The sequence below is a fragment of the Chlorocebus sabaeus genome, chromosome 25 (genome assembly GCF_047675955.1).
Source record: "Chlorocebus sabaeus isolate Y175 chromosome 25, mChlSab1.0.hap1, whole genome shotgun sequence".
Lineage (NCBI taxonomy): Eukaryota > Metazoa > Chordata > Mammalia > Primates > Cercopithecidae > Chlorocebus > Chlorocebus sabaeus.
The window spans coordinates 67,424,249-67,435,945 of record NC_132928.1 but is presented as its reverse complement, the minus strand read 5'-3'; positions in this window follow the sequence as shown (position 1 = coordinate 67,435,945).

Genomic DNA, 11,697 nt, shown 5'->3' with positions numbered 1-11,697 from the left:
TCGTTTGTAAATAAGTTTATAGCTGCAATTGACAAAATAGCTATGTTATATGCCACATAGTCATATGTTTAATCCCTCATTTTCTGGCTAACTGAAAAACTTCAGAAATCTTTGAGGCCTCCAAGGGTGTGGTACTGTCAAATCCAGCTATCAAGAGAATTGACAATAATCCTAAAATTTAAGATTTTAATAAAGCAATTATATAATACCATGTTCATTGAAAACCTTGTATTGTCCCACTCAGGGTGGATGAAGGTTAAAAATGGGCTAAATACTAGTCTTTCAGAGAGATACAGCTTTTGCTGATAATACTAACCATTATAGACATATCTGATATAATAATACACTAGCATATTGGTAATGTTGAATATGCAAAGGCATATCTGAGCAAACACAACCTATACACACATAGCTTAAATAGTTCATTCGTGGCCGGGTGCAGTGGCTCACACCTGTAATCTCAGCACTTTGGGAGGCTGAGGTAGGAGAATCACTTGAGGCCAGGAGTTCGAGACCAGCCTGGCCAACATGGTGAAACCCTGTCTCTACTAAAAATACAAAAATTAGCTGGGCATGGTGGTGTGCACCTGTCGTCCCATCTACTCTGGACGCTGAGGTGGGAGAATCACTTGAGCCCCAAGAAGCAGAGGTTGCAGTGAGCCGAGATTATGCCACTGAACTCCAGCCTGGGGGCAGTGAGACGCTGTTTCATAAATAAATAAATAAATAAATAATAAATAAATTCGTGCAACCATCAGCCTGGTAAAATATCACTATTACATGTGTTAGCTGACTGTCATGCTAATGATGTTTGAACTAGAACCCTAAATCAACTGGGATTTAAGTAAGATATGTAAGGCCTATTTCTCCTATGATCATAATCTGTAAATGACTCATAATAGTTCAGAACTGACAGAAGTTTTCAATATACTGTGATAGTATTTTGTCAAGCGCCAATTTTTAAAACCCATCATTGACATTACCGTTTTACCAAAATAAGTGCAAAAATTATAAAGTACATGTTTTCACTGGAAATGCACGAAATCTAAAAAATGTCATTTATTATTTATTTATTTTCAGATGGAGTCTCACTTTGTCGCCCAGACTCGAGTGCAGTGGCGCGATCTTGGCTCACTGCAATTTCCGTCTCCTGGGCTCAAACAATTCTGCCTCAGCCTCCCGGGTAGCTGGGATTACAGGTGCGCACCACGCCTGGCTAATTTTTGTGTTTTTAGTAGAGACAGGGTTTCACCATGTTGGCCAGGCGGGTCTTGAACTCCTGACCTCAAGAGATCTGCCTGCCTTGGCCTCCCAAAGTGCTGGGATTACAGGCATGAGCCACCATGCCTGGCCAAAATGCCATTTCTCTTCTGACACTTCTCTAAAAGGAAACAAGCATCTCGCATTTTATTAGTATTCCATATCTTTTCTGCTCTCATATTGGGTTGTGGCTATAGATATTTTGTAAATTGAGTTACCAGTATTAGGCCCGAAAGAGGATTTTTTCTGCGGTGTGGTGTGGTCAGGAATGAATCTTTAAAAACAATCCAGAACATATACAAATATTTATACTGTATGAGGACAGAAATAACTATTTTCTGCAGCTACACGATGTTTGTGGTAACAAGAACCAAGACCATGTGTGGCAACACTGTCCTGGGCCCTGCAGAGGGGATTATACCACAGCAGACTTCCCATTGAAAAGCCCTCTCAGAGAAGCCCTTCAGAGCTGTGAGAGAAGTGAAGGCCACAGAGATTCCCCCCACCTATTGCTTATCGTGTTTCCTTAGACGTGGCAAAAGGACCCATCAAGGATCTAACTGGACTTATTTCCTTCTCATAAAAGCTCATTAAGTTGCCACTAACATTTTCCCCACTAAATCTATATTACTAGTGCACAGGAGGAGAAAGATAGGGGAAAGAAAAAAATGGAAAGAGAAAAGGTGTCAAGATTAAAGCGTGGGACTAGGATTGAGAAAAAAGACTGAAAGGTCTCAGGACTGGGGCGCAGCCTGGGCTCTCTCATTTAAACCTTTGAAGATTAGAATTTGGGGGTATCAAGGTCCTTCCTGCTGCATCTGTCCCAAGGCCTATCACATTCACCTCAGATGTGGCCAAATGTACAAAGGGTTAGTGAACTATTGTATTGCTCAGCTTCTTGGTTTTATGTTTTATTTTTCTGCAGACAGAGTCTAGCTCTGTTGCCCAGGTAGGAGTACAGTAACGTGATCATAGCTCACTGCAGCCTTGAACTCCTGGGATCAAATGATGCTCCTGCCTCAGCCTCCCAAGTAGCTAGGACTACAAGCATGTACCACCACACTGGCTAATTTTTATTTTATTTTATTTTTGTAGAGATGGGGTCTTGCTATGTTGCCCAGGCCAATCTGAACTCCTGGGCTCAACTAATCCTCCTTACCTTGGCCTCCCAAAGTGTTGGGATTGCAGGCGTGAGCCACCATGCCTGGACATATTGCCCAGTCTCTATGTGCAAGGGGTACAGAGAAGGCCAAGATATGTCCCATCCTTAGGAGTCTGCTGCCATGATCCTTACCACGACTCGCCTCTCATGCCTTGGCTCTTCCTGTTAAAATTCATTTTTATTTTTTATATTTTAGAGACAGGATCTCACTCTCTCACTCAAGCTAGAGTGCAGTGGTCCAGTCATAACTCACTATATCCTTGATCTCCTGGGCTCAAGCGATCCTCCTGCCCCAGCCTTCCAAAGCACTGAAATTGCAGGTGTGAGCCACTGTGCTTGTCCCCTACCCCGCTCCCTGTCCATTTGTTAAGACAGGGTTTCACTATGTTTCCCAGCTGGTCTAGTAGCTGGGATTATAGACATGGGCCATGGCACCAGGCTCTTCTTGAGTCTCTTTTTGGCACAGAGCACACTGGGGGCTACTGGTGGAGAGGAGGTGGGGGCACACCCTGACTGTGAACTGTTTGGATTCTGTGGGTTCTGTGCTGTTTCTCACTCTGTTTAGTTAGTTGTGGCTGTGAGGCCGCTCCACGGCACAGTATTGCTTTCTCACAAGATGGGCTGAGTTCCAGATCCTGGTTCTTGTGGAGGAAACACATCCCTTATTGTGCTCAAGAAGGCCTGCTTCTCTCCCTGGCTCCAGGGACACAGAAAGTGGCATGGCCTCACCCAGCAGTGCCTCAGCCAGAAGGACTAGAGGGAAATGGGCTCTGCCCATGGGGTCAGCCTGCTGCCTGCCTCTCCTCTTTGTCTCCCTTTCTGTCACTTCCATTTCCTTTCTGCCCTGCTGTGTCCTCTGGAAAGCATTCGTTTTACCACTGTTGCTATGTCCTAGGGCTTTTGAGGAGCTACCACGAACTTTTGAGCTTCAATGTGGCTCTCAAAAAGAAGCTGAGGAAGCCTGCTCTGTTGTTTAGACAGGTGGCACGGTGGGAACACGGGGGTCCCACGTCCACCTGCATCCTTGTCACTCCCAGCCAGGGCACTGTTCAGGCAGGCCATGGGCTGCAACTTCCAAAAGGGGTGTGAGGTGGCAGAAGCAACTGCAGGGTAGCTCATGGGAGACGGGAACATGGGTGGCTCCCCCGAGGCCATCCATATCACATAGGAAGCTGGAGGGCCTGTCACTGGGTGAAGGAGCCTCAAGTGACTGGCCCTGCCTTCCTTTTGTCAGTTTCCTAATGGCTTATTCTGATATTGAACCATTTCTGGGGATGGTGAGTGAGGGAAGGGGAAATTTTGAAGGGTGCAAAGATGATATTGGTGGTTCTCATGGGTGTGAATAGAATCAGGGTTGCCTTTTACCACCCCATTTTCTCCAATTTCCTATGTGGTGCCTGTGTTCTGTTTTGGCTGCTGTAACCAAGTACCACCAAATGGGTGGCTTCAAACAACAGGAGTTTATTCTCACAGTTCTGGGGGCCAGGAGCCTAGAATCCCAGTGCTGGCAGGATAGGTTCCGTCTGAAGGCTCTGAGGGAGAAACTTTCCATGCCTCTCCCAGCTTCTGGTTGTTGCCAGCAATTCTTGGCATTCCTTGGCTTGTAGATGCATCACTCCAACCTCTACCTCCATCTCCACATGGTCTTCTTCCCCATGTGTTTCAATGTATCTCTGTGTGTTCACCTGGCTGCCGCCTTCCTCCTCGCCCTCCTCCTCCTCCTCTCCTCCCCTCCTCTTCCTTCTCCTCTCCTTCCCTCCTCCTCTTCCTCCTCCTTCTCTTTTCTTCTTCCTCCTCCTCCTCTTCTCATCCTCCCTGCCTCCTCCTCCTCTTCCTCCTCCTTCCCTCCTCCTCCTCTTCTTCTTCAATCAGAAATCTTTATTTTTTTACACCTATTATGCCACAATTTCATAGGGAATAGGTTTCAGCAGCTCAGGCTTCTTCGGTTCTCATGAAGTGTGCTGTTCCAGGTGAGGTAGGCTGGTGTTTCAGTTGAACCTAGGTACCTTTCTCTTTGGCTTCTTTCTTTTACTGATTTTTTTTTCTTTTTTCTTTCTTTCTTTTTTTTTCTGAAACGGAGTCTCACTCTGTCGCCCAGGCTGGAGTGCAGCGATGTGATCTCAGCTCACTGCAAGCTCCGCCTCCCAGGTTCAGGCCATTCTACTACCTCAACCTCCCGAGTAGCTGAGGCTACAGGTGCCTGCAACCATGCCCAGCTAATGTTTTGTATTTTTAGTAGAGACGGGCTTTCACCGTGTTAACCAGGATGGTCTCGATCTTCTGACCTCGTGACCCGCCCACCTCGGCCTCCCAAAGTGCTGAGATTACAGGTGTGAGCCACCGCGCCTGGCCATGATCTTTTTTTTTTTTTCAATGTGTTTTAGGAATTTATCTTGTATGCCTAATATTCTCAATAACCACATTTATTATCTTGGCAAGAATCTTGTCCTTAACTTGTTTGTTTGTAACAATGTCAACAGCATGCTGGGTAACTTATATTTGTGGGACATTCCCCCCACCCCTTTTTTTGAGGCAGAGTCTCACTCACTCTGTCACATAGGCTGGAGTACAGTGGCATGATCTCGGCTCACTGCATCCTCCGTCTCCTAGGTTCAAGTGATTCTCATGCCTCAGCCTCCTGAGTAGCTGGGATTACAAGTTCCTGCCACCACGCCCAGCTAAATTTTGTATTTTTAGTAGAGATGGGATTTTGCCATGTTGGCCAGGCTGGTCTCAAACTCCTGACCTCAAGTGATCCACCCACCTCAACCTCCCAAAGTGCTGGGATTACAGGCATGAGCCACTGCTCCTGGCTGACATTTCCTTTTGAACAGTGCCCATTCCCTTGATGTCATCAGAAAGATTCAAAATAAAAGATATATCAGATACTCCTATACATCCATGATTATGGCTAAAATTAAAAAGACTGGTAACACCAAATATTGGCAAGCATGTGGAGTAACTGAAATTCTCGTACTCTGTTAAGTGGGAATATAAAATGGTACAACAACTTTGGAAAGGCATTTGGCAGTTTCTTATAAAACTAAACATACAACTATTCTAATACCTGAGAATTTCACCCCTACGAATTTATCCATGAAGCATGAAAACATATGTTCAAACAGAGACTTGAGAAAGAATGCTAATAGCAGCTTTATTCATAAAAGTAGAAACTGGTAACAGCTTGGGTATCCATCAACAAGAAAAGGAAGAAACAAACTGTGTGTAGGCTTATAATGAATACTACACAGCAATAAAAAGGAACAAACCATGGATACACAAAACAACATGATGGATCCCTAGAACATGCTGAGTGAAAGAAAATTTACACAGAGAAGTATATACTATAACATTCCATGTATATGAAATTTGAGAATAGGCAAAACTAGCAAAAAAAATTAAAACTATAGTTGCCTCTGGAAAGTAGAGAAGGAGATTAAGAACCGGCATTATGAAACTTTTGGTGGTGATGAAAATGTTCTGTATCTTGATAAAGGATTGGGATATACAGGTTAAATTCAGGACTATACCCTTAAGATGTGCATTTTACTTTACATGCCTTTTAATAGAAGCAAATTTTTTTGTAAGCAAAAACTAGGATGTCACAACTTCTTGATATTCTTTACATTTTATTTAATTTTTATTTTTTATAATTTTTTTTTTGAGGCAGGGTCTTGCTCTATAATTTTTTTTGAGACTGGAGTGCAGTGGTGTGATCACAGCTCACTGCAGCCTCAAACTTGGCTTGAGTTATCCTCCCACTTCAGCCTTCCAAGTAGCTGGGACTACAGTTATGCGCCACCACACTCAGCTAAAAAAAAAAAAAAAAATGTAGAGATAAAGTCTTACTATGTTTCCCAGGCTGCTTACATTTTACAACTTTACAACTTCTTTTCTGTATTTTTATTGGGGGATTTGGCTGAATGGCATTGTAGGTAATTTCCTCCAGCTGATCTTCCAGTTCACTAACTCTTCCTTTAACTTGCTTAATAGCCTGTTAACCAATATCATTGGGTTTTAAGTTTCTAGTATTAAATTTTTTTGTTTTATAAATTGTTTTGTTATTTTCCAAATCAACTGGGTCACATTCTTATAGTTTTCTGTTCCCTGAAAAAATTTGTTACTTTATCTTTTACTTCTTTAACAGAGCAAGCATAGTTTCTTAATAATACAGATATGAGGCGAGGCACAGTGGCTCATGCCTATAATCCCAGCACTTTGGGAGGCCAAGGCAGGTGGATCACCTGAGGTCAGGAGTTCGAGACCAGCCTGGTCAATATGGTGAAACCCCATCTCTACTAAAATACAAAAATTAGCCGGGTGTGGTGGCACATGCCCATAATCCCAGCTACTCAGGGGGCTGAGGCAAGAGAATCACTTGAACCCGGGAGGCAGAGGTTGCTGTGAGCTGAGATCACACCACTGCACTTTACCCTGGGCAACAGAGTGAGATTCAATCTAAAAAAAAAAAAAAATAATAATAATAATAATAATAATACAGATATGATAATCCCAGTGGCTGAAATCATTATGTTTGTTTCTGTTATTTCTGCTTTAGTTCTTACTCATGCTTCCTTATTTCCATGTGCACTTAAATGTGCCACGTTCATTGTCCTTGAAGAATTACTTGTGGGACACTTAGAATAAAGGTGACTCTCCCCAGAGAGGGTTTGAGTTTGCTTCTCCCAGAAAAACACTTCTAATCCAAGACCATGTTAAAGTAAATTCAAAGCTTTAGGACTCTTGGTCCCCCAGGTGATATGAATTATGAATCTGTCCTGCAACTACACATGAGAACTGAGTTTATATTTACCATTTCCTAGAAGTTTGCATTCCATCCCATACCACGACCATCAGCATCCCATACCATGAGCATGCGCTCACTGCCAAGACAAGTTGCAAATTCCCTGAGTGTAGCTGTAGGGTAGGGTTAGCTTATAGTTCACTCCTATAAGCTTACCCAATGGTGTAGACTTTCAGGGTCTTAGTTTCCTGTAAGAAGATCCCAGGCTTTGCAAAGCTGTTAAACCCCAGTGCAAGGTAGTTGAAATAAGCAAACACTCTCTGAACAACAGCTATTTCTAGGATCCTTGCACTTACAGCTTTTCTTAAATTTTGGCTAATTCTTTTTTTGGTCTGAATTTTTAAAAAATATTTATTTATTTATTATTTTTTAGAGACAGGGTCTCATTATGTTGCCCAGGCTGATCTTGAACTCCTGGGCTCAAATGATCCTCCTGCCTCAGCCTCCTGAGTAGCTGCCACTACAGGCACGTGCCATAATGCCCCACTCTGGCTTAGTAATTCTTTACCATCCATCAATTCTTCAGTGTTTATAAGAAGATTAAAAAAATATCTTAGGCCAGGCATGGTGCTTATGCCTGTAATCCCAGCACTTTGACTTTGGGAGGCTGAGGCAGGAGGATCATGAGCCCAGGAGTTCAAGACCAGCCTGGGCAACATAGTGAGATCTTGTCTCTACAAATATATATATATAATTTTTTTTTTTTTTTTTTTTTACTGTAAGTTCTGAGATACATGTGCAGAACAGGCAGGTTTGTTATATAGGTATACATGTGCCATGATGGTTTGCTGCACCTATCAACCTGTCATCTAGGTTTTAAGCACCACATGCATTAGCTATTTGTCCTAATGCTCTCCCTCACCTTGCCCCCCACCCCCTGAAAAGAAATTTTTTTTTTTTTTTTTTTAATTAGCAGAGGTAGTGGCGTGCACCTGAAGTCCCAGCTACTCAGGAAGCTAAGGAGGGAGAGTCATTTGAGCCTGGGAGGTGGAGGCTGCAGTGAGCTGAGATTGTGCCACTTCACTCCAGCCTGGGCAGCAGAATAAGACCCTTTCTCAAGAAAAAAAAAAAAAAAAGTTGTATCAAGCAATTTTTGTTGGTTTCAATAGAAGTGTTAGTCCCAAGAATTTAACCCACCATATCCCTAAAAATAGACCTCAACGTACCCTACTTTGTCTTTAGCCACTCCTGAAAAACATCTCAAATCTCACGTGTAGGCTTCGGAAAGTATGCCCCAAATTCTGATGCCTTATTTTAAAGCTGTTGCCTTTTTCCTGGGCCTAAAAATGCACTGAATCTGAAAATTTTCCCAGGATGACAGGCCACCAGCTGGGAGGCCGAGATGCCTGGAGTCCTTGCAGCCCAAAGCTAGTGTGCCATGTGTCAACAGGGATCAGTTGAACCATGAACATAAAAATAAATAAATAAATAAAAGATCGAAGGGCGAAAGGGACGAAGAAAGTAGGTCAAAGTGATAAATCACCATGACAGCTTCCGTGGGTGGAAGAGTGGGGGATTTTTTTCCTGACCTTTTTGTACCTCAATGTTTCCACCAATGTCATATTTTCAACAAATACGTGTTATGTTAACATTAAAAATATTAAATCAAAAGGCACAAATGAATAATTAAACAGAAAAGAAAGGCTCTACTTGTCCAGCAGCCCAGAATTCTCTTTCCAGTAGCAGAGACAAGTTTGGGGGGATCCATTCACAATCCTGCTAATGACCAGAGGCCAGGCTTCCGCGACAGATGGAGGAGCTTAGGGGCTTGGGCTGGGCAGGGGATCAGAGGATCATACACAGTCATACACATGTATGACACACGGGATCATAGGTGATGCAAGGCGGCACCTGCTGGAAGGAGCTCATGTTGCTGCTTTCATTGACCTGCCCTGTGCACCAGAGCAATTCTGGATGTACTCAGCAGACATCAGTGGAAAGAGAACACTTGGGGTTCGGGAGACTGAGTTCTAGTCCCAGCTCTGCCTAGCCCATTGGGTTTCCCCCTCCAATACCATTCTGCCATGGGAGAGGGAGGAGCAGCTTTTCTGCCGGATGAGGGAGCAAGCTAGGAGAAGTGGGAGAGTCACATTTTTCCAAGGGCACGTTCCTTGAAAGCTTTGGAAAAGGCTCCACTGTACTCTTTCTCCTTCCAATGCTACAGAGTTCAAGATTCTCCCCCACTTTCCTCCCTCTCTTTCGTTTTGTCCATTCATCAACATATATTTATGGAGTATCTCTACCATTGCAGGCACAGAGAGGCACGATATGGAATATAGTTATATGGAATAACTTAGCTCTACTTGAACTTCTTCTCAAGTAAATGCTTCAAAAGGATGCCTGTCATCCCTGGGCACATGTCAGGGCGCATGTCATCTGTTTCTAGAATCTGGATTTTCCACTAATATTAGTTTCAGCCTCTAGGGCTCAGTGCAAGGCAGGCAGGTGGAAGCAAGTTCATGCAGGTACAGCGAGGCCCCAGGAAGACATGCTCAGATCTCCAGGGGCCCTGGGGCGGAACCTACCAGGGTCATTCTCCCCGGGTTGGGGGATGGGGGAGCTGCATGTGTTTTCCCACACCACGCCGGAACTGGAGACCAGGAATTTAAAAACCAGGAAACTCAGCATCTCTGAAATTATCATGGGATCTCTTCCCGACATGGGCAAAGCAAACCCTGGTCCAGGCTGGGATGAGGATGAGATGAGAGGCCCCAGAATCCGCATGTGCACTTGTACCACCAGCACAGAGGATGCGCCTCATTCCCCATACCTAGTACCAGCCCTGCACTGGATGGCTGTAGTTTTTCCAAGGGGCAGCCCCGGGCACCATGAGGCAAAGCAAATTGTTCCAGGCTACAGGACAGCACAGGCACCGTGGCCCCCAGCCAGGGAAGTGTCTGTGTCCTTTTTACTCCATGTACTTTCCTGGTTATGGGACTACATGGGAGGGAGCTGTGCTGCTCCTCAGCCTGAGAAATTATTCTTCAGCTTATTTTCCAAACGGATCCAGAACCCCCTTCCTTGCTATTGCCCTTCTTATTGGCACCCACTCCAATCCTCCATTAATTCACCAATTTGTTCAACGGACACTTGCTTAGCGCCTACAAATCAGTGCCTTGGCCCTCAGGGAGCCAGCAGTCTAGCTGAGAGGTGGATATTGATCAAACAGCAACATGGGCTGGGCGCAGTGGCTCAGGCCTGTAATCCCAGCACTTTGGGAGGCCAAGGCAGGTGGATCACCTGAGGTCAGGAGTTTGAGACCAGCCTGGCCAACATGGTGAAACTCCATCTCTATTAAAAATAGAAAATTAGCTGGGTGGATCACCTGAGGTCAGGAGTTCGAGACCAGCCTGGCCAACATGGTAAAACCCCATCTCTCTCTCTCTCTCTCTTCTCTTTTTTGAGACAAAGTCTCACTCTGTCACCCAGACTGGAGTGCAGTGGCGCAATCTCGGCTCACTGCAACCTCCGCCTCCCAGGTTCAAGCAATTCTCCCGCCTCAGCCTCCTGAGCAGCTGGGATTACAGGCATGTGCCACCGTGCCCAGCTAATTTTTATAGTTTTAGTAGAGATGGGGTTTCACTATGTTGGCCAGGTTGGTCTCTGTCTCACGTGTCCATGTGAAGAGACCACCAAACAGGCTTTGTGTGAGCAACAAGGCTGTTTATTTCACCTGGGTGCAGGTGGGCTGAGTCCGAAAAGAGTCAGCAAAGGGTGATGGATTATCATTAGTATTTATAGGTTTTGGGATAAGCGGTGGAGTTAAGGCGCAATGTTTTGCGGGCAGGGGGTAGATCTCACAAAGTACATTCTCAAGGGTGGGGAGAATTACAAAGAACCTTTTTAAGGGTAGGGGAGATTACAAAGTACATTGATCAGTTAGGGTGGGGCAGAAACAAAGTACAATGGTGGAATGTCATCAGTTAAGGCTATTTTCACTTTTTTTGTGGATCTTCAGTTGCTTCAGGCCATCTGGATGTATATGCGCAGGTCACAAGGGATATGATGGCTTAGCTTGGGCTCAGAGGGTCACAAGGGATATGATGGCTTAGCTTGGGCTCAGAGGCCTGACAGTCTTGAACTCCTGACCTTGTGATCCACCCGCCTCAGCCTCCCAAAAAGAAAGGATTACAGGCATAAGCAACCGTGCCCGGCCCATCTTTCTTAAAAATACAAAAATTAGCCAGGTGTGGTGGGGGGTGCCTGTAATCCCAATTACTTGGGAGGCTGAGGTGGGAGAATCCGTCTAACCCAGGAGGTTAAGGTTGCAGTGAGCCAAGATTGCGCCACTGCCCTCCAGCCTGGGCAATAGAGCAAGACTCCGTCTCAGACAAACAAACAAGCAATGGCAACTTGAACCTCTGTGCACATTTCACACATGCTACAAAGGAGGGGTGTGGCATGAGACAGCATTGACTGAGCCTCAGGTCAGGGAGGGCTTTCAGAGCAAGTGCAGCTGTGAAAGGCAGGT